This window comes from Triturus cristatus, chromosome 3_2, assembly GCF_964204655.1.
Source record: "Triturus cristatus chromosome 3_2, aTriCri1.1, whole genome shotgun sequence".
NCBI lineage: Eukaryota > Metazoa > Chordata > Amphibia > Caudata > Salamandridae > Triturus > Triturus cristatus.
Window position 1 is genome coordinate 1,107,277,775 of NC_140584.1, and position 21,180 is coordinate 1,107,298,954.

A 21,180-nucleotide genomic window follows, 5' to 3' on the forward strand; every position below is an offset into this window, starting at 1 on the left:
TTCTTGTGTGATGTAACCAATGCTCATGTAAAGCACTCCAATACCTGACAAGTCTGCACTATATAACACTGCAAAAACACAAAATAATAAGTGTTTCGCACACTTCTGTCATTGGGCTATATTTGGGCTACATCTGGGTGATTTTGGGCTACATTTGGGCTCTTTTGTCTCCGGTGGCCATCTTGGGAGATTTATTTGTTATGAAGTTTCCTAATTTCCTCATGTACTGCAGTCTCCTCAGTAGGAAATGCTTTCAGTTTTTTACTTTGATTCCATCATGAAGGTATTCAGATATGTCACACATTTGCCATAAATTCTGAATGTTAGCACTCTAGTTGCTCATTAGATCATTGTAGTACAACTACTGCACCATGGAAGTCTGCTCCTGGTATTAAAAGTGCATGTTTCAGTCTGCATGTCAGAATTTTTTTAATGAAATAGAAGAGGATTTGAGAAGTCACTCAAAATGTGCCCTCATTTTCTTTCTTCAGCATTAATCATAATTTCTATGGCAAAATGAACCTCCTCATTGTGTTCCTTTTTAAATTAAATGTTTTAAGTGTTACCAGTTTATTCCAATCAAGATGGCTTCAGGTGTGCCATACTTTTGTCATAATGAAGACAGTAAGCGCTCTAGTTGTTTTTAAGAATATTCTGGGACATTCTGTCATTGGGCTATACTTGTGCTACATCTGGGTGATATTTGGGCTACATTTGGGCTCTTTTGTCTCTGGTGGCCATCTTGGGAGACTTATTTGTTATGAAGTTTCCTAATTTCCTCATTTACTGCAGTCTCCTCAGTAGGAAATACTTTCAGTTTTTTACTTTGATTCCATCAAGAAGGCATTCAGATGTGTCACACATTTGCCATAAATTCAGAATGTTAGCACTCTTTTTGCTCATTAGATCACTGTAGTAAAGCTACTGCTCACCAGGGAAAACTGCTGCTGGTATTGAAAGTGCATGTTTCAGTCTGCATGTCAGAATTTTTTAATGAAATAGGAGAGGATTTGAGAAGTCACTCAAAATGTGCCCTAATTTTTCTTTCTGCAGCACTAATCATACTTTTTATTGAAAAATGAACCCCCTCATTTTGTTCCTTTTTAAATTAAATGTTTTAAGAGTTACCACTTTAATCCAAGCAAGATGGCTTCAGGTGTGCCATCCGTTTATCATAAGTAGGACTGTTAGCGCTCTAGTAGTTCTTTGGAACACTCTGGGAAGCTGCAGTAGAACACAAAGGAATCAACTGACAGTCTCTGCCCTTGTTGGATGTACATGTTTTACTGAGAATGTCAGACTTCATTCTCACATGACTGAGAAAGATAATGTGAATTTACAGAAAATAAGCTCTCAGTTTAGCCTATAGATCACCTTCCAAACCTCTGTGGTAAAAGCATGAGAAAATATTTTTCTCTCAATCATGATATCCCAGCAGAAGGCTTTTTCACATGGTGAAATCACCTTAGAACATACCACAATTCCTAAAATGAGTATGGTACCATCAACAAATGATTTATAATGTAACTAAAGTCTTAAAACCTTCTATTAACTGCAATGCTTTTTAATGAGGTGCTATCATGTATATTGGTCCCAAGATGGCTGCCAACACTTCTTGGATGAAGTGCTGACAGCCAATCAGATCTCAGGATGAGATGTGTGGTTAGGCTCCGCCCACATATATATATGCTTTTAAATGCTATTTTCTCAGGATCTACTGAACAGATTTACACCACACCTACAAAAGGCACTTCCTTGACCTGAGGACTACCTCTCTGCCAAATTTCAAGTAATTCTGTTCAGCCGTTCGGGCTGTAGCTGTGTCTAAAGGTCCTATGGAAAAATGCATGGGAAAAACGCGTTTTGGGACCCCCCTTTTATCTCAGCCCCCGCTTGACGAATCCCCCCGAGACTTTCAGGGTAGGAGCGCCCCACCTATTTTGAAAAATTCGCGAGGATTCGTCAACCGGCGCCAAAGTTATTCAAAATAGAATGTTGCGGATTTCCTATGGAAACGTGGTCCTAACTATAACTACCTACTGGCGACCGCCAGTAGGTAATCTATATATCAATATATCTATCTATATATGAATCTCTATCTCTCTATCTCTCTCTCTCTCTCTCTCTCTCTCTCTCTATATATATATATATATATATATATATATATATAGTCACTGAAAAAAACAAATGTTACAGGGGCGTTATATTTAGGGTCAGATTTCAATCGTACAAAACCAGTACATTTCAGAAGTTATAGTAAGCTTAGCTAACTATAGCTCGTGCCCCCCTGATGCATTGCATATGACCTCACATATTACCGTATAGGTGAGTGATTATGTGTCTCAGTGAAAGTATGGGTGAGTGACTAGTTGTGTGAATGTTTGGATCAGTCTGCTAGTTTGTGTGTGAGTGGGTACGTGAGTGGCTGTATGTTTGATTGATTGGTTATCTGAGTACCTGTATGTGTCATGAGTGATGTGATATGTGAAGCCATAAGCAGTCCATTGGGGGGAACGAGTTATAGGTAGCTCAGCTCAGCTAATTCCTAACTATAACGCCCCTGTAACCTTGGGTTTTTTCAGTGCATTTCTAAGGTTTTTTTAAATGCTAATTCCTAACTATAATGGCCCTATAACCTTTGTTGTTTTCAGTGAAATGCTAAGTTTTTTTAACTAGTAGTCTCTGACCAGCTCTCAGAAATCCTGCTGTGTAGGGCTTAAAGGAGGTCCCTCAGCAGTAAAGTGGACATCATGCCCCAACCAGTAGTGCACTATGAGCCCCATTTGCAGAATGGTGGAGAAAGGAGGCATGGCCTCCGAAGACCTCATAGCAATCCCGCTGTGTGGGACTTATTGAAGATAGCAGGAGGGTTAGTTGGCCACCAAGGATGTCCTTGGGGAACGACTGCCTCTCCTGTTGCCTCCAGTAAGTCCCACACAGCAGGATTGCAAAGACCTGGTAGGAGGCTACGCCCTCTTTCGCTACAACTCTGCAAATGTGCCTACTGGTGCACCACTATTTGGGGGATGAAGTCCCTTTGGCTCTTGAGGGTCCTTGGGGGCAAATTAGCCCTCCTGTTACCTCCAATAAGGCTCATACAGCTGGATTGCTGAGAGGTGGTCATAGGCCAAGCCCCCTTTCCCCACCACTCTGCAAACACACCTGCTAGCACACTGCTGCTTGGACGAAGAAGTCCACTTTAGACCTGAGGCCCTCAGGAGGGCAGGGAACCTCATCTTCCCACCAGCAGTGCACCTGGAGTCGCGTTTGCAGAGTGGTGGATGAAGGGGGCGTGGCCTCTAACCACCTCTCAGCAATAAAAAAAAACAAAAAGGGAAGGGGGCTGAGCGGCCTCCCCTCCCGGACAACTTCCCCCTGGGGACCCCATCACCTGGGGCATGACACTTTCATTATTCTTTATTTTTTTTTCAAAGGGAGTGGCCCCCCTCCTGGACCATTGTCGCACCCAGGGACCCCATTCCCCAGGGCCTGCCAATTTAAAGTGGGTGCATCTAGGGCACCCACCCATCAAAGGGACCGCAGGGGAGCCTGAAGGCCCCCACAATACCGGCTGGTTCCCCACCTCCTGCGGAATCTGGCACTGCTTTTTACACACATGGAGATGCTAAAATTCAGCCCCTGTGTGTAAAAAGCAAAGTGCTCCGCTTTCAACAAGTGAGAGCAAAATGCTCTTGCTTTCTAAAACCGGAGTACTTGTTTGCTATTGCATGTCGGGAGCGATGGACCCCCTCCTTCCTTGAATGGGGACCTGCCCCGGGAAGGTGGCTGTCCCCAGGCCCAGAACGGCCCAGGAGGGGGCCATCCCACCCCCCTCCCATTTCCTAAATAAATAGTTTGGCTTGAGGAGGTGGTGTTCCACCGGGCTGAGGGGGGCATGAGGCCCCCACATTAAAATGTTAAAGCCCAGGGTAGGTGGCGGTCCCCGGGGACAGAGGTCGGTGAGCCCCCTCCATATTAAAATTATAAAGCCCTTGGGAGATGCAGGTCACCAGGGCTGGGAGGAGTCCATGAGGCCCCCCACATTAAAATGTTAAAGCCCCCAGGAGGTAGTGGTCCCAAGGCCAGGTGGGTCCGTAAGGCCCCCCCATATTAAAATGTTATAACCCTGGAGAGGTGTTGGTCCCTGGGGCAGGGGGTCCCTAATGACCCCATTACATTAGCTTCGTGGAGGTGCCAGCCCCCAGGGCTGCAGGGAGGCCATTGGCCATCTCGCACCTCTTTTTTGTTAACTATTAGCCCCAGGGAGGTGGCGTCTGTGGAATGTGAAGGTACAATATAGGCACCCCGCATTAACTCATAAACTGCCCCCGTACCTGGCCCACCCGGGGGCCTTTATTTACTAAAGCTAGGGGGACCGCGCTTTGTTTTTTTTTATTTCAGCAGGAGTCGCAGATCCAGTGTGACTCCTGCTGCATATTTTGTTTTAAATATGCTTTCTTGGCTGTGTGGGGTCCTTCTGAGACCCCCCCTGAGAGGACTATAGGATCAGGGTGTTTCTACCCTGCCCCCTTTTCTTTTCTTTAATCTTTTTTCTTGTGACTCGGTACAACTGAGTCACAAGATGGCTTCCAACCCTTCCTGGTGAGAAGAGTTGGCAGTCAATCAGATGTCAGGGACGAGATCGGATGGGGTCGCGGATCAATAACGGCCACAGTTGTATATCTGGGAAATCTTTACATTTCTCAGGAAAAACTCAACGGATTTACACCATTTAACAAAGAGTGTTTTCTAGACCAAGAGCTACCTTTTTGCCAAATTTGGTGTAATTCCATTCAGCAGTTCGGGCTGTCGCCGTGTCTAAAGTTTCCTACGGAAATGAACATAGCTAAAACGTGTTTTGGGACCCTCGCTTTTTCTCTGGCCCTGGTTGATGGATCACCCCGAAACTTTCAAGATAGCAGCTGAAGTGACTGGCATATTAGTTTTAAATTTTCTTAAGGATTCGCAAAAGATGCCAAAGTTATAGGCACATACAAAAACACTCTTCCTATGGAAACTGGGTCCTAATTTTAACTGCCTACTGGCGATATATATGTGTATATATATATACATATATATATATATTAACTACTGATGTGGCAAATCCTTACCTGTTGTGTGTGTCCTCTACAGCAGGCAAACTTGGTGGGTTTGATGTTTAGAGGCTGTTGCCTGAGCCGCAGAGGAGCAGCGCCGGCACTGGCGCAGCACTCCAGCGATTCCTTCAAACGGCAGATTTGCCTATGGGACAGGTGCCGCTTTTGGAGAAAATGATAGTGGTTTTTGGACAGTTTACTATAGCGCCATGATCCACTTCGATAAGAATTTTAATTTGTGAAGTCAACAGGAGGGAGACTCACTTGAGTAAAACTGACGGAACCACAAGGACCAGCATGCTACAGTCGTGGCCACGCCCACAGGGGTGGGGTCTCTTTGAATATCTAGTTTACGCCAAACCACTCTGCTTTTGCCTCCTAGCGCAGAGCCCCTGATGAAGTGATTGCACGAAATGCGTTGGGACCGGACTTTAAAACCGCGTGGGCTGGGTTGCTGTCCCTTCACCGCTTCTATCAATAAAGCTGATGTGGCAAATCCTTACCTGTTGTGTGCATCCTCTACAGCAGGCAAACTTGGTGGGTTTGATATATATATATATATATATATATATATATATATATATATATATATATATATATATATATATATCTACTATATTACCTACTGGCGGTCGCCAGTAGGTAGTTATAGTTAGGACCACGTTTCCATAGGAAATCCGCAACATTCTATTTGGAATAACTTTGGCGCCGGTCGACGAATGTTCGCGAATTTCTCAAAATAGGTGGGGCGCTACGCTCCGCTCCTACCCTGAAAGTCTCGGGGGGATTTGTCAAGCAGGGGCTGAGATAAAATGGGGGTCCCAAAACGCGTTTTTCCCATGCATTTTTCCATAGGACCTTTAGACAGGGCTACAGCCCGAACGGCTGAACAGAATTACTAGAAATTTGGCAGAGAGGTAGTCCCCAGGTCAAGGAAGTGCCTTTTGTAGGTCTGGTGTAAATCTGTTCAGTAGATTCTGAGAAAATAGCCTTTAAATCAATATATATATCTATAAGCGCGCAGAGTGCGCGCTGGGTGCGCGCACCTCGCCGTGCGCGAGCGCAATTCTGATTGGTTGTTAGATCTTAGTAAACATTCGAATCGGTGGAAATCAGGAAGCGGCGGCCTCCATTTTGTCAATCCCATAAAGAGGGGGTGATAAACAAAGGGGGAGAACTTGAAAAGGGGGCAGAGTGGGTAGAAATAGACCCAGTAGGCATTGTAAGGGGGTTAAAGTAGGACCTTGTAGGGAAAAAAAAAAGGTTAATATTTTGTAAAAAAATATCGCCGAGTGCGCGCACCCAGCGCGCACCCGAAAAAAAACTTTAAAAAAAGAAAAAAAAAAAAAAGGAATTAAAGCGAGTGGGGTTTTGAGGTTTGTACTTCTGTACAATCACATTTTCAATTTTTAATTGTAGTCTCTCAAAAAAAAAAAAATTACAAAAAACATGGGTGCGCGCAGGGTGCGCACACCTCAAAGAAATTTCCAAAAAAAATTCTAAAAAAAAAATTTGTTTGATTAAGTTTATAAGTGGCTCTTAAAAGAGCCCTTGAGTTAATGGAGGGAAACAGGAAGAGAAAAACGCAAAAAAAGAAAAAAACATCTATGGCCTAGTGCACGTATGCGCATCAAATTTTCTCTGAAGGAGATCAAGACTGGTCTCCCCCACAGAAATAAGAGAACCGCAATCAGTGCACCGTGTAGACAACCTCGCCAAACAAGGTGGACCAACAAGAGGTAAAGAAACAGGTGAAGGCACCATCGCAGCTGAAGTGCTCGCCTGAGCTGCCGAAGATGTGCTCGGTTGAGCTGCTGCAGATGTCGTCGGCTGAGCAGGTGGAGGGTTTTCTCCAGAAGCTCGACGATAAGATACTGGATGCATTTTGTAAACATGTCTCAACATAGTGTGAATGCTAAAAGAATATTTCTTGTTAGGATTCCCACGAGATAAGACTTTTTTACAAAGTACACATGTAACTTTCGGTGCATTTACCTTTTTCTCATTCTCTGGAAAAGTGAAAAACTGCCATATAAAGCTGTCTTTCTGCTTCCTGTTCCTCTGCCTCTCAAGAGTGTCCTGCTCACTGTCTGAAGTAGGTTGCTGTTCAGCCATTGTCTCTCAACAACAGAATAGCTCCTTCTCCAAAGGAATCAGAACTAATAATGAGGGGAGTAGGTGTGGTTTGGGAAGAATCTGGAACAGAAAGTACTTCAAACCAATCAAAAGTGAAGATTCTTGATCACATGACTTGCCATGAGGGGATTGGGTGTGGTATTGATACAATTAGAAACTGAAAGTAATGATAACCAATAAGAAATACTGTTTTATTATGTATAAACCCGAGGTGCGCGCACTGCGCAAGCTCCGTGCGCGCACCCCGTGATGACGTATGCACGAACGCGTAAACGCGAAGGTGCATACGTCATATACGCGTACCTAGCGCGCATACGTTGAACACGCGTATACGCGACCGTTATTGCGCATAATTTTAGCGTATGCGGAAGTAAACCGCGTCGAGGGCGTAGGACGCATGCCTACGTACGTACGCATACGTACTGGGTGCGCGCTCCCAGCGCGCACCATTAAGTATATTTGCGTACGTAAATAACGTACGCCGGAATTCATAAAATAGTACTAGGTGCGCGCTCAGAGCGCGCACCCCAAGAATTTATAAAAAAAAAAAAAGTGGACATAAAAAATTAAATAAAAAAAAATATCCAAATTGAATTTTTAAAAAAAATAATTTATAAAAAAATACAGATAATATATAAATGAATATAAAGTAATTTTATTTAAATAAAAAAAAATATCTTTAATTAAAAATACATAACTTAGCATATAAAAAACCATACATATTCTCTGAAAAAACCAAAGGTTTCAAAAACGATATAGTTAGGGATTAGCATTTAAAAAACCTTGCAAATTCACTGAAAAAACCATAGGTTTCACACACGTTATAGTTAGGAATTAGCATTTAAAAAACCTTGCAAATTCACTGAAAAAAACATGGGTTTCACACACGTTATAGTTAGGAATTAGCATTTAAAAAACCTTAGAAATTCAGTGAAAAAACCATAGGTTTAACACATGTTATAGTTAGCTGGACATTTTACTCGTAAAAAACCAATGAAATTCCCCCGTTATAGTTAGTTCAGCTAACTATAACTCGCGCGCCCGCAATGCACTGCTGATGACGTCACATATTACATCACTCATGACATGGTCAGTGACATCACTCATGACATCACTGATGACATCTCAAATGACATCACTGATGACATCACTGATGACATCATCCTTGAGATAGAGTGGCAGAGCTCCTCTTCCCCTAATATAACCTTTGATACACACACTCAAAAATACAAACTAACATTTTCAAAACAATGGACATACCAATACCAATTACAACAACCTCTTCAGTAATTCTAAGATTCACATACACATCCACTCATTCACCAACAGTCCTATACAGTCACTCATCCATGTACTCACTCATCATATGTACTCATACACCTATACACCCTGTTACACAATGCCACTCATCCATGGAGTTACTCACACACATAGTCACTCATGCTAATAAAGAATCAAACATCCATTTACTTAAATATACAGTTATACACACACCACCACACTTACTTTTACGGAAACTTACACATACTTACTCTTTTAAACAATCACTTATAGAACCACATACTTATTCTTTCAGGAACTCTTTCAATCTCTCACTCTCACATATACTCACTTATATACACCAATAGTCACATATACTAGTTTAAAACATATGTAGTTACTCATAAAGACACTATAGAGACAGTCAATCACTCACTAACACACCCATACACACACTCATGCACCCATAGAGTCCTGCACACATGCTGACTTCAACACATACAAAGACTGAGTCATTCATTCATGCACCTATGCACTACGTAATACCCCCCACCAAACCATACAGACATCAGACACTGATACTCAAAAAACCAACAAATAACCTATATAGACACTCATGTAGCTACTCACCAACCCATGCAGCCACTTATACACAAAGAGAGAGACTGATACAGATATTTAAATATTTAAACAATACTCACTAAGCCATGTATTCACTATGATACACTTAATCAGTCAGTTACACAATCAATTTTTCAAATAAAAATCATCCATTTAGACACTTATATACCCATTTATTCTTCCATCGACCTTGAGATATACATATATAAAACATATTTAATTTTCAGAAAAACACACATTCACTGGATGATGTCATCAGTGATGTCATTTGAGATGTCATCAGTGATGTCATGAGTGATGTCACTGACCATGTCATGAGTGATGTAATATGTGACGTCATCAGCAGTGCATTGCGGGCGCGCGAGTTATAGTTAGCTGAACTAACTATAACGGGGGAATTTCATTGGTTTTTTACGAGTAAAATGTCCAGCTAACTATAACATGTGTTAAACCTATGGTTTTTTCACTGAATTTCTAAGGTTTTTTAAATGCTAATTCCTAACTATAACGTGTGTGAAACCCATGGTTTTTTCAGTGAATATATATATGTGTATATACATATATATATATATATATATATATATATATATATATATATCTATATATATATATATATATAGATATATATATATATATTACCTACTGGCGGTCGCCAGTAGGTAGTTATAGTTAGGACCCCTTTTCCATAGGAAAACCTCAACATTCTATTTTGAATAACTTTGGCGCCGGTCGATGAATCCTCGCGAATTTCTCAAAATAGGTGGGGCGCTACGCTCCGCTCCTACCCTGAAAGTCTCGGGGGGATTCGTCAAGCGGGGGCTGAGATAAAAGGGGGGTCCCAAAACGCGTTTTTCCCATGCATTTTTCCATAGGACCTTTAGAACGAGCTACAGCCCGAACGGCTGAACAGAATTACTAGAAATTTGGCAGAGAGGTAGTCCCTAGGTCAAGGAAGTGCCTTTTGTAGGTTTGGTGTAAATCTGTTCAGTAGATTCTGAGAAAATAGCCTTTAAATCAATATATATATCTGAGCCCGCTTACGGTACGCTTACCGTACGCTTACCGTAAGCGTACGGTGGCGTGCGCGAGCGCGATTCTGATTGGCTCTTAGATCTTAGTAAACATTCGAATCGGCCGAAACCAGGAAGCGGCGGCCGCCATTTTGTCTCTCGCACTGAGTGTTGTTTATCAAACAAGATGGCCAAAACATGTAACGGGGCTGTTTTGACAACTCCCTCCCACATAGTCATGTTGAGGGAGTCCCCAAACATCCCCCAAGAGCAAAAACGGTTTTATTTTTTTTTCGGCAATTTCGCTGAGTACGCTTACCGTACGCTTACCGTAAGTGTACGGTAAAAAAAAAAAAAAAAAAAAACACTATCCACACTTACCCCACCCCCTGTGCTTTTGGTGGCCGTAGGCCACCAAATGTACAGGGCTTATTAATAGGTAAAAAAAACTAAATTTTGGCAACATGAAATTATAAAATCGAAATAAAAAAAACACTATCCACATTGACCCCACCCCCTGTGCTTTTGGTGGCCGAAGGCCACCAAATGTACAGGGCTTATTAAAGTTGATAAAAACCGTGCACGGAACGAACTGCGTTAAGTGGGCGCGCACGCCTCGAATGGCGTAAAGTAACTTAGCATTTAAAAAACCGTACAAATTCACTGAAAAAACCATAGGTTTCACACACGTTATAGTTAGGAATTAGCATTTAAAAAACCTTGCAAATTCACTGAAAAAACCATAGGTTTCACACATGTTATAGTTAGCGGAAATTTTACTGATAAAAAACCAGTGAAATTGCCCCGTTATAGTTAGTGCTGGCAACTATAACTCACGCGACCGCAATCTTCTGCTGATGACATATGTGTCTTTATGAAAAAAAAATATTTGCAATATATGTATAGCTAAAAATGTATGGAAGAAGACATGGGCAAATAAGTGTCTAAATACAGTATTAGCATCAGCAGAGGATTGCGGTTGCGTGAGTTATAGTTGCCAGCACTAACTATAACGGGGCAATTTCACTGGTTTTTTATCAGTAAAATTTCCGCTAACTATAACATGTGTGAAACCTATGGTTTTTTCAGTGAATTATATATATAGATAGATATATATAGATATAGATATTGATATATATTCTAACAGTGATGTAAGTTGAGGCTCTGGGTTGTGGGGTAAACATACGTGCAATGCCCATGACTGTTACCTTAGCTACTATTTAATAGTCTGTATAGCTCTACCTCAAAGTAGATGACTATGAAGTAGTAACATATGACCACATCTATGGGCATTGCTGCCCAAAAGGATCATCTTGGTGACGTAGCACATCTCTAACTGCTAGGGATTCAATGAGCTCTGAACTCAAGCAATCCTGGGACATACGTAATTCCACGCTCTTTTGCATAGATATGGAAGGTTTACATAGAAAACCTTAATTGGAGGCATTTGGTTGGAAATCAGGCCTTGAAATGGACTTTACAGTACACCCAAATATAGGTGAAAAGTGGACATTGTGCAGCACACTTAGTAAGAGGAGAGCACCTCAGAGGATTGTTTTTGTGCAGGAAGGAGTGCCACTTGTATATTCCTTTGGGCGGGACTAGGGTCATCATTATGGATTTGGCTGTATTTCGGTTATCAGGCTAAGCAATGTGCTTTCAATGTGACTCCCTGCAGCCTAAATGCAGTGCCCTCATATGTCAAATATTTGAAGCTAGGTTTTTCAAAGATTTTTTTAGGGTGGAGAGCCAAGTTCTGCTTCAAACATACTTTTGGAATTTCTAGTTAAGAATGATTGAGCAGTGCCCTGGCAAATTCTGAACATTATAAGGCTGATTTGGACAAAATCTGCTTCAACACCTGAAGTGAGAGAAGTTGTTTTAGATACTCTGTGACTGAATTGAAATTCTTTAGATTAAAAATGACGCTGACTACTTAGTTTTGTATCTTTTGAAGTCTGTTTAATGAGTATGGAAGCAGACCAAGAAACACTTTGGGGCCCATTATGATGGCGGGCGGAACCAACATAACGGAGATGGGACCGACCGCCAAATGTGCGGCGGTCTCAGCGGCCCAATTAGGATGTGCATGCCATACTGGTGGGCGCATCCTGGCCTTTTATCAGTGCGGACGGTGCTGCTGGCTGCAGCACCGTCCGCAATGGTAAAAGGGCATGCACAGTATTTCCCTGCACCACGTGGAAGGCACCACGCGGTGCCTGCCACTTGGTGCAGGGAACTGCAGGTGGGTACCCCCCCAGTGCACCTCCCTACGCACCCCCTGAGGCCACCAAATCAAATCCCCGCCAGCCTTTCCATGGCGGCATCAACGCCATGTAAAGGCCTATAATTCACCCTCATCCTAATATGGCGGGCGTTGCCTGCTAGGCACCGCCACCATATTAGTGGCCCAGCTCCACCTGGCCGGCGGAAAAGTGGCGGACGGACTTTGCGTCCTGCGCGATACCCACCATCTTCATAATATGGCGGTGGCAATGGCGAAACGTTTCCCTCCACCGGCCGGCCCGGCGGTGGTGATTGTTACGCCATCGAAATGAGCCCCTGAATTGGCATAATCTAGGCAAGCATAAACAAAGGCTGTAGCCACCATGATCTTTGTGCACATGTAAGGAATGGCTTTGTTCAACTCATAATGTGATATAGATGGAGCAAGACCTGGCTGTTGTATTAAATTTCTTAACCAGGTTTAAGTTAGACTCAATAATAATTCCTAGATTTCGAGAGAATGAAGCTTCCTCTGGGCAGGCATCAAGACTAAGCCTGGACAAAATTTCCCTTATGCTGGCATAATTAGTGTAAGTCTGTGTTACTTAAAATATCTGAAACTACGCTACTACGCCACATTGTGTAATAAAGTGACATATCGGGTAAGATATAATTGCAAATGGGCCACTCACTGTGAAAATATACAACAAATGCACAAGCACAGCTATGTTTTGTGGTGGTTTTGACTTTTGCACTATTTTTTTGTGTGAAATGCAACATTGAGTACAAGTGGATGCGAGGACACATTTTGTGCCAATATATAATGCCAAATGCCGGTTTTTCATTTCAAGTAATTGTACGAAAGTTTGTGAAATTTTTCTAAAAATGCATGTATTTAGGCTAAAGAAAATTAATTCGAATTAAAATTTGATGAAGGCTCCAACAGATTTGTGATAACAAAATTTGGAAAAATTTCTTTTTTTGCTTGGTTACACTTATGGACGTTTTGTGCCAACCAGGTCATAGGGGTTCTCTTTCAAATAAAGATCTATCTGTATATCTTCCTCATACAAATCATAGAAAACTTTAAACCTTTGCCAACGGTTGAATATAAAGATTAAAAAGCATTGGCAGTAGGACAGAACATTGCGGGATTCTCCTTCGAGGTGGGGTACCAGATGATTTGAACGGAGCCATATGAACTCCATGATATCTAACTGAGAGAAAAGATCTGTGACAGGCCAAAGCAGAGTCCATTATTTGCAATGTAAAAGTATTGGATGGTGAATGCTGTCAAAGACAGCAGACAGGTCCAGAAGGATTATCACTCCAAAACCTCTGCTGTCTACCAATCATCTTAAATAGTCTATAGCTGAAATAATTCCATGCTTAGTACATAAACCAGGTTTGCAACCAGCATGAGTCGTTTCAATGAGCTTGTTCATATCTATGTATGCTTAGTTACCAATTTCTCCATTAGTTTGGAGATACAGAGTATAAGAGAAATCGGTCTATAACTAAGTGGGTCAGATGATTCAAGCCCAGTTCTTGAAGACTGGTGTTATTATAGCCAGTTGATGGAGAAGGAAGATTGAGCTTCCTTGAGAAAAGCAAAAAAGATGTAGCAAAAGTTGTGAACTCCGCTAAAGTGATGAAACTCTGTGTGGAGCAAATGTCGAGGGGGAGCCCAGAGGTTTGCTAATGTTAATACGAGATAAACACTCCTCAGCAGAAATAGGTGCAAATTGAGAGAGATCTAGCCCTGACAGAAGTTCTGGTAATGTAAGTTCTTTCGGGACCTATCAAAAGACATCTGGACAGATCGTCACCGATGTTCCTGATTTTTTCTTCAAGAAAAATAGCCACAGTGTCTACAGGTTTCTGAGAGTCAATTGCATCATTAGATTCTTATGAGTTTAAGTGAGAATAGACTAATCTGAAAAGTTTTTGAGAATAACTATGCACAGATAAAACATTATCACTGAAAAAAGACCTTGTTTGTCTTATTTACTGATATGCTTTCTTTTTTTGTCTGGTGTAAGGGAATACATCCTTAATATTATATGATTTTCTCCACTAATCCTTCGGTTTTCTTGAAAGTATTTTCTCATTCATAAATGCGTCCCTGACCCAAGGGAAGATAAACTGTATAAGTTGTTTTTTTCACTCCAGCAAAGCCAAACGATATAGGGTCTCATCGATAGTTGGTTCAGAGGATGTGAGAGCATCATTTACCCAGTTGATTCCTGGTGGATTTTAGAAAAATGTCAGTGAAAGTTTGTACGGTTATTTCTGCCCAATTCCAATCTGTAAAAAATACTTGCTGCAATTTATTTTGCAACTTAGGTTTCCAAGACAACTCAAATATAAGTAAATAATGATCTGACATTTGTAATTTGGAAATTTCCTGTACCTTTATATGTTTAGTAGATGTTAAAATCTGGCAGTGCAAACCACTGCGCCACTGCCCCGTGGAAGGTCGCTGCTGCCCGCCAGCCAGATAACAACTTTTAAGTAGTCAAGCGGGCGGGCGGGTGGCAGTCCTAGAGTGGTGCCTCATTCAATGGTGGATGTGAATTTGAAAAAGGCAGCACAACAGGAATGTCTCATAAGGTTCCTGCCCGACATTGCCTCAAATGTCCATGCCGTGCATGCACACTTGGGGGTCCATGTTATGTCCCCCTGTGTGCATCCACAGGCATAGGAGGCACAGCCTTTGTTTTCCCTACTCCAGAATTTACATGGAGTAAGAACCTCCATGTAAACCCTGGAGGCGAGAAAACTTGTAATATGCTTGTCGGGACTGCAGCGATCCTGCCAAGCATTTTATGGCCTCCTGACCGCCATGCCACCTCCAGAGAACAGCAGTGTCCTGGCGGCGGCTGCAGTACCAGGACGGTCCGACTTCTTAACTTGTAATGGGACGGTCGACCTGCTGGTGCCGCAGTGGCTGGACCACCACAGCTGCACCCCTTGAGTCTGATAGTCCTCGGACGACGTAATTAAGGCCTGAGTGTTTTTATAGAAGTCAAAATCCTCCAGGGGGCAAGGATGACAACTGTATCCAATGAAGTCCTCTCAAAGTCAGGTAGTCATTAAGTGAGGTCCTGCCGAAGCCATTGATTTTGGAAGGAGAAGCTCTGAGCAGGAAAATTCACTGTTCATAGACACCTAGGGGCCTATTACGAATCCGCCCACCACCGTACCGGGAAACTGGACCGCCCGCCATTGTTGCGACGGTCCCGCCATACGAATTAAGATGCACCCGCCACACTGGCGGGCACATCCTGCATTTTTTACATTGCGGCAGGCAGTGCTGTAAGCAGCACCCGCCGCAATTTAAAAAATGCATGTAGTGCATTTGCATGCACAACGTGACAGGCACTACGCGGTGCCTGCCACCTTGTGCATGCAAATGCAAGGGGTTACCATAAGTACCCTCCATGTGCACCCTCCACCCCCCAACATCCTGATGGTCCACAACGGGCCCCTGACAGTGAGGACCGCATGCCTTTCCATGGCGGGAACGCCGCCATGGAAAGGCCAATCTCTGACTGCATGTTAATATGGATGGCGGTGTCTTGCAGATACCGCCACCATATTAATCCCCTTTTCCGCCCGGTCGACTCGTCCATGGGCGAAAAAGCGGCGGACAGTATTCTCGTCCGCCGCGGACCCCCCAGCCATCCTAATATGGCGGGGGGGTCATTCAGGCGTGGATGGCGGGCGGATCGCCGGGCGAACAAGTGGCGGACAGTATTCCCATCCACCGCGGACCCCCCAGCCATTCAAATATGGCGGGGGTCATTCAGGCGTGGATGGCGGGCCGGCGGTGGCTACGGCCGGCCCGTCAGGGGGGATTAGCCCACCATCCTAATAGGCCCCTAAGTGCTCTCATTGGTTGCATACTTTCTTTAAGATTTCTTCTTTCGGACTAAGGGTTTGATTATAAGTTTTGTTGACTGCCGCAAAAACTGATAACGGCTGTCAAACAGATTCTTTGTACCTTAAAGGGAACCAAAGAAATTGTTGTTCCTTTCAAGGAACAGAAATCACTGCAAGGCTGGCAGTCATGTCTAAATATGCAGAACAGAATACAGTTAAGGTGGTGGACTTAATGTCCCCCAGCACCCTAAAGGATACCACTCTATCTGTCAAAGGATAAATCAAATCAGGCCCTAAGTCCCGTCGCTGCAGTTCCCTTCAAGGTACAAAGAGTTTGATGGACAGATGCTGTCGGTTTTTATGGCTGTCCACAAAACATTTAACAAACTCCCAAAGTAAGGGTTTGCTTCAGAACAAAAAAACGAATAACCCCACACACCCTGAAAGTTTCCTCCCAGTGACTGTCATTATTGTTTTTTTGCCCCTCACTGCCAGGCTTTTTCTGACAGTGATGAAGAGTTCCACCAACAGAAAACCTTTAGTCCACCCATCTGTAAATGAGGCAGGCAGACAGAGAGTTTGGCATTCAAGGTGCTCTGTTGTTTTTGCAATTGAGTACCCTGTCTGCCACACTCTAAAACAGGCTGTTAGTCTATTTTATGGAGCTCAACATTTTCAAGCTGCTTCTGCCAAAATCCTCTTGAAATTGCATATATTTGCAAAGAGGTCCCAAAGAACAGCTGGGGACCTTAGAAGTGCCAACATTTTCTAAGTTCCACCTTTTCAAACTTTCTGAAGCAGTTCCTCCTAGTCACTTCTAAGGCTCCCAGGTTCTCAGGGACATTATTTGAGGCCAATAATCATTCCAGCAGATGCCACCAGTAAGGTACTACCAATTCCAAGTGGTAACTGGTCAACTGATTACTCCAGGAAGAAGACTTCTTACAAGTTCTGATGTCTCTGTAGCCACAAAGGAGGTCAGCCAACTAACCTGGGAGTCCACGTCTAAGTCCTGGCTACAAGTGTTAGATTGTCCAATCCTTCAAGCTTACACACAGACAGTAGGTGCAGTCTTCTTCTGTTCTGCCACAGGTCTAGAAACTGTTGTGAGCAACTAGGGGCAAGGTGCTAAGTTTGATTAATTCACTAGCCAGTGGCTGGGAGTGACTCCTGGGTACACCCTGATCACTGGACAAAAAGCTCCCAAAGGAAAGCCTCCACACATTACAGCATACCCTGTTTGCCTCACACAAACTATTCCATAGTTGTTAGAATTGGGGGTCTCCAGTTGACACCTTTGTCCAATTAGGGACCCTTGCTTCTAGTCAGGGGAAGGGGGATACCCTACTTAAATAACCCTTGCTCACCCTCTTGGTAGCTTGGTACGAGCAGACAGGCTTATTTCAGAGGCAGTATGTAAAGCATTTGTGAACACATACAGTAATACAGTGACATCACTACAGATGGACACCACACAGCTTGTGTTATAAAAATAAGTATTTTTTATATAGACTCAACACAAGACTCAAACGACAAAAATCCACAATGCTGTATTAAAGATGTACTTATAAAAATAGGTTATTCACTTAAAATCAGTCTCTCGCAACAAATAACTCCAATGTGAGTTATCACGACATCGTGACAGGAGAAATCCTACGGTGCTGACGCGAGGTGCAAAACACACAAGATGATGGACGGAATGTTGCACATTGGCAAAACAATAACCCCCAGTCACAGATCTGGGTTTAATCCATCGTTATTTTGCTCACCACGCCACCCCAGTTCAGACATGGCCATATGCAAATCAGTCATGACCCTGTGCCTCATGGGAACAGTCCAGCCCGAACTGCCAAGCCATGTCTTCCCTGGACCAGAATCAAGCATCCTAGGACCGGTTTCGGGGTTTCACCCCTCTTCAGTCAGGATAGCTTGACTCCAGTGGCGTAGTGAGCACAGGACCCACGTCTGGGCATACCCTTCCCACATAGGGCGAACAGTAAAACATACAAGATGATGTACGGAATGTTGCACATTGGCAAAACATTCACCCCCAGTCACAGATCTGGGTTTAATCCATCGTTATTTTGCTCACCACGCCACCCCAGTTCAGACATGGCCATATGCAAATCAGTCTTGACCCTGTGCCTCATGGGACCAGTCCAGCCCGAACTTTCAAGCCATGTCTTCACTGGACCGGAATCAAGCATCATAGGACCGGTTTCAGGGTTTCACCCCTCTTCAGCCAGGATAACTTGACTCCAGTAGCGTAGTGAGCACGGGACCCACGTCTGGGCATACCCTTCCCACATAGGGCGAACAGCAAAACACACAAGATGATGGACGGAATGTTAAACATTGGCAAAACATTCACCCCCAGTCACAGATCTGGGTTTAATCCATCGTTATTTTGCTCACCACGCCAGCCCAGTTCAGACATGGCCATATGAAAATCAGTCTTGACCCTGTGTCTCATGGGAACAGTCCTTCCCGAACTGCCAAGCCATGTCTTCCCTGGACCGGAATCAAGCATCCTAGGACCGGTTTCGGGGTTTCACCCCTCTTCAGCCACGATAGCTTGACTCCAGTGGCTTAGTGAGCATGGGGCACACATCTGGGCATACCCTTCCCACATAGGGCGAACAGCAAAACACACAAGATGATGGACGGAATGTTGCACATTGGCAAAACATTCACCCCCAGTCACAGATCTGGGTTTAATCCATTGTTATTTTGCTCACCAGGCCACCCCAGTTCAGACATGGCCATATGCAAATCAGTCTTGACCCTGTGCCTCATGGGAACAGTCCAGCCCGAACTACCAAGCCATGTCTTCCCTGGACCGGAATCAAGCATCCTAGGACCGGTTTTGGTGTTTCACCCGTGCGCAGCGTTGGGCCTGGAGTCAAACAGACCCCCAAAGAACAGTACCTTGGTAAAGCAATGAAAAGCAAAGACAGCTCACGGTGTCGGGGAGGTGCGGCTTCGTCGGTGCTGCACGACGTCGGTTCCTTACGACCCCAGGGGAGGTGTAGACTCGGTTCCTTACTGCAGTGCAGGGGAGGTGAGACGACGGTTCCTTACTGCGTCGGGGAGGTGAGTCACGATGGCGCCGAAACCACGGTTCCTTACAATGTCGTGCTGTCGATGGATTCTCGGTCACCTACGTCGAGGATCGGCTCCGCGATGTCGATGTCAGCTTCGGAGTCGAGGCGGCACAGCAGCCGGCGTCGGGACTGCGGCACAAGTCCGAGCAGCGCTCACGGCTTCGGGCAGGTTACGGCGTCACTCGCTGACATCGATGTGGAACGGCGGCCAGCATCGGATCTATGGTGCAAGTCGGAGCTGCGCTCACAGCTTGGGTGCAGAAGACGGCGTCGCCCGCCAGTGTTGCAATTTTTCCTCCTGCAGCAGCTAAAACCACAGTTCTAGGTGCAGGCAAGCAGAAGGGGTGAAGTCTTGTATCGCTGAGACTTCAGGCAGGAGGCAAGCTTAAGTTCAAGCCCCTGGAGATCTTCTTCAAGATGATGAAAGGACACTCAGTCCTTTTCTCCCTTCTTTGGCAATGAAGCAACCACTGCAGGCCAACCCTACCAACACGCAGCTTAGGGGCAGTCTCCTCCTTTAGTTTCCCAGTTCTTCTTCCTCAGCAAAGTCTCATCTTGATTCCCAGAAGTGATCCAACGTCTTGGGGTCTGGGTCCCCATATTTATACTTCTAAATCCTTTGTCCTCTGAAGGAAGAGAGGCCTGTACCTGGTCCAAACCAGTTCTGTGCAGTCCTGGAGCACTTTGTTTACAGGACTCCTTCTTTACTTTGACAGTGTGGGCCAGGGACATCAGACGTACCACAGGAGGTGGAGCCAGCATTGTGAAAGGCAGGCACAGCCCTATTCAGGCCCAGGTGCTATCTCCTCCCACCACTGTATATGCAGATGGTCTATTCAGTCCTGTGCTGAGTCACCCTGTCTCCTGGAATCCCCCAGCCGCTGTCACTCACAAAGCCAGACACACAATACACAAGATAGCAGAGGCAGGCTGGATGGTTAGGTAAGAAAATACCTACTTTGTAAAAGTGTTATTTTCAAACACAGAATGTTAAAACCAACTTTACTAAAAGATGTATGTTATCATTCTGAGTTCAGGCATACTAAACTCGAATTTCTACCATATTCCCTGGGTCAGTTAGGATTATAAGGTGTTATAATCAAACTGCCCATTCTGGCCTATGGCGACTAGTAGCCTTGCAATAGTGAAAAACGAAAATGGCTGTAATTCACTACCTTTGGGGTGTCTGATATGAAGAAAAGGGAAGGTTTAGGGACTGGCAAGTGGGTGCACTTTACCAAGTCAGCAGGGCAGTACTAGACTGCACATGGGCTCTGCAATGGCAGGCCTGAGACACACGTTACAGGCTGCTTCTGTGGGTGGCACAACCAGTGCTGCAAGCCCACCAGCAGCATTTGATTTACAAGCCCTGGGCACACATGCTGCACTGTACTAGGGTCTGACAGGTAAATCAAATGAACCAATCATGGAGTCACTAATCCAATCCAATACTTTACAATAGGTAGAGCATATGCACTTTAGCACTATTCAGCAGTGGTAAAGTGCCCAGAGTCATAAATCCAACAAAAACAGGTCAGAGAAAATACAGGAGGAAGGCAAAAAGTTCAGGGATGACCCTGCAAAAAGGACCAATTCTAATAATAGTGAACCGTTTAACTTCAATAAACTTCAACATGTCAAAACCTTTCTGCCTCTGAAGGGAGTTGGTGATAATGAGCAGCCTGCCACAGCTCAATTATTCTAAACTGGTTCTGGGACCTCTACTGTGACTGAAGCCAGGAGGGCTAAAGTATATCCTAGTATAAGAAGACACCATTTCTCCAGGCTTCCTTTAACACAAATATATTAAAATATAGATCTTCCCCAGTCCCTTTAGAGATA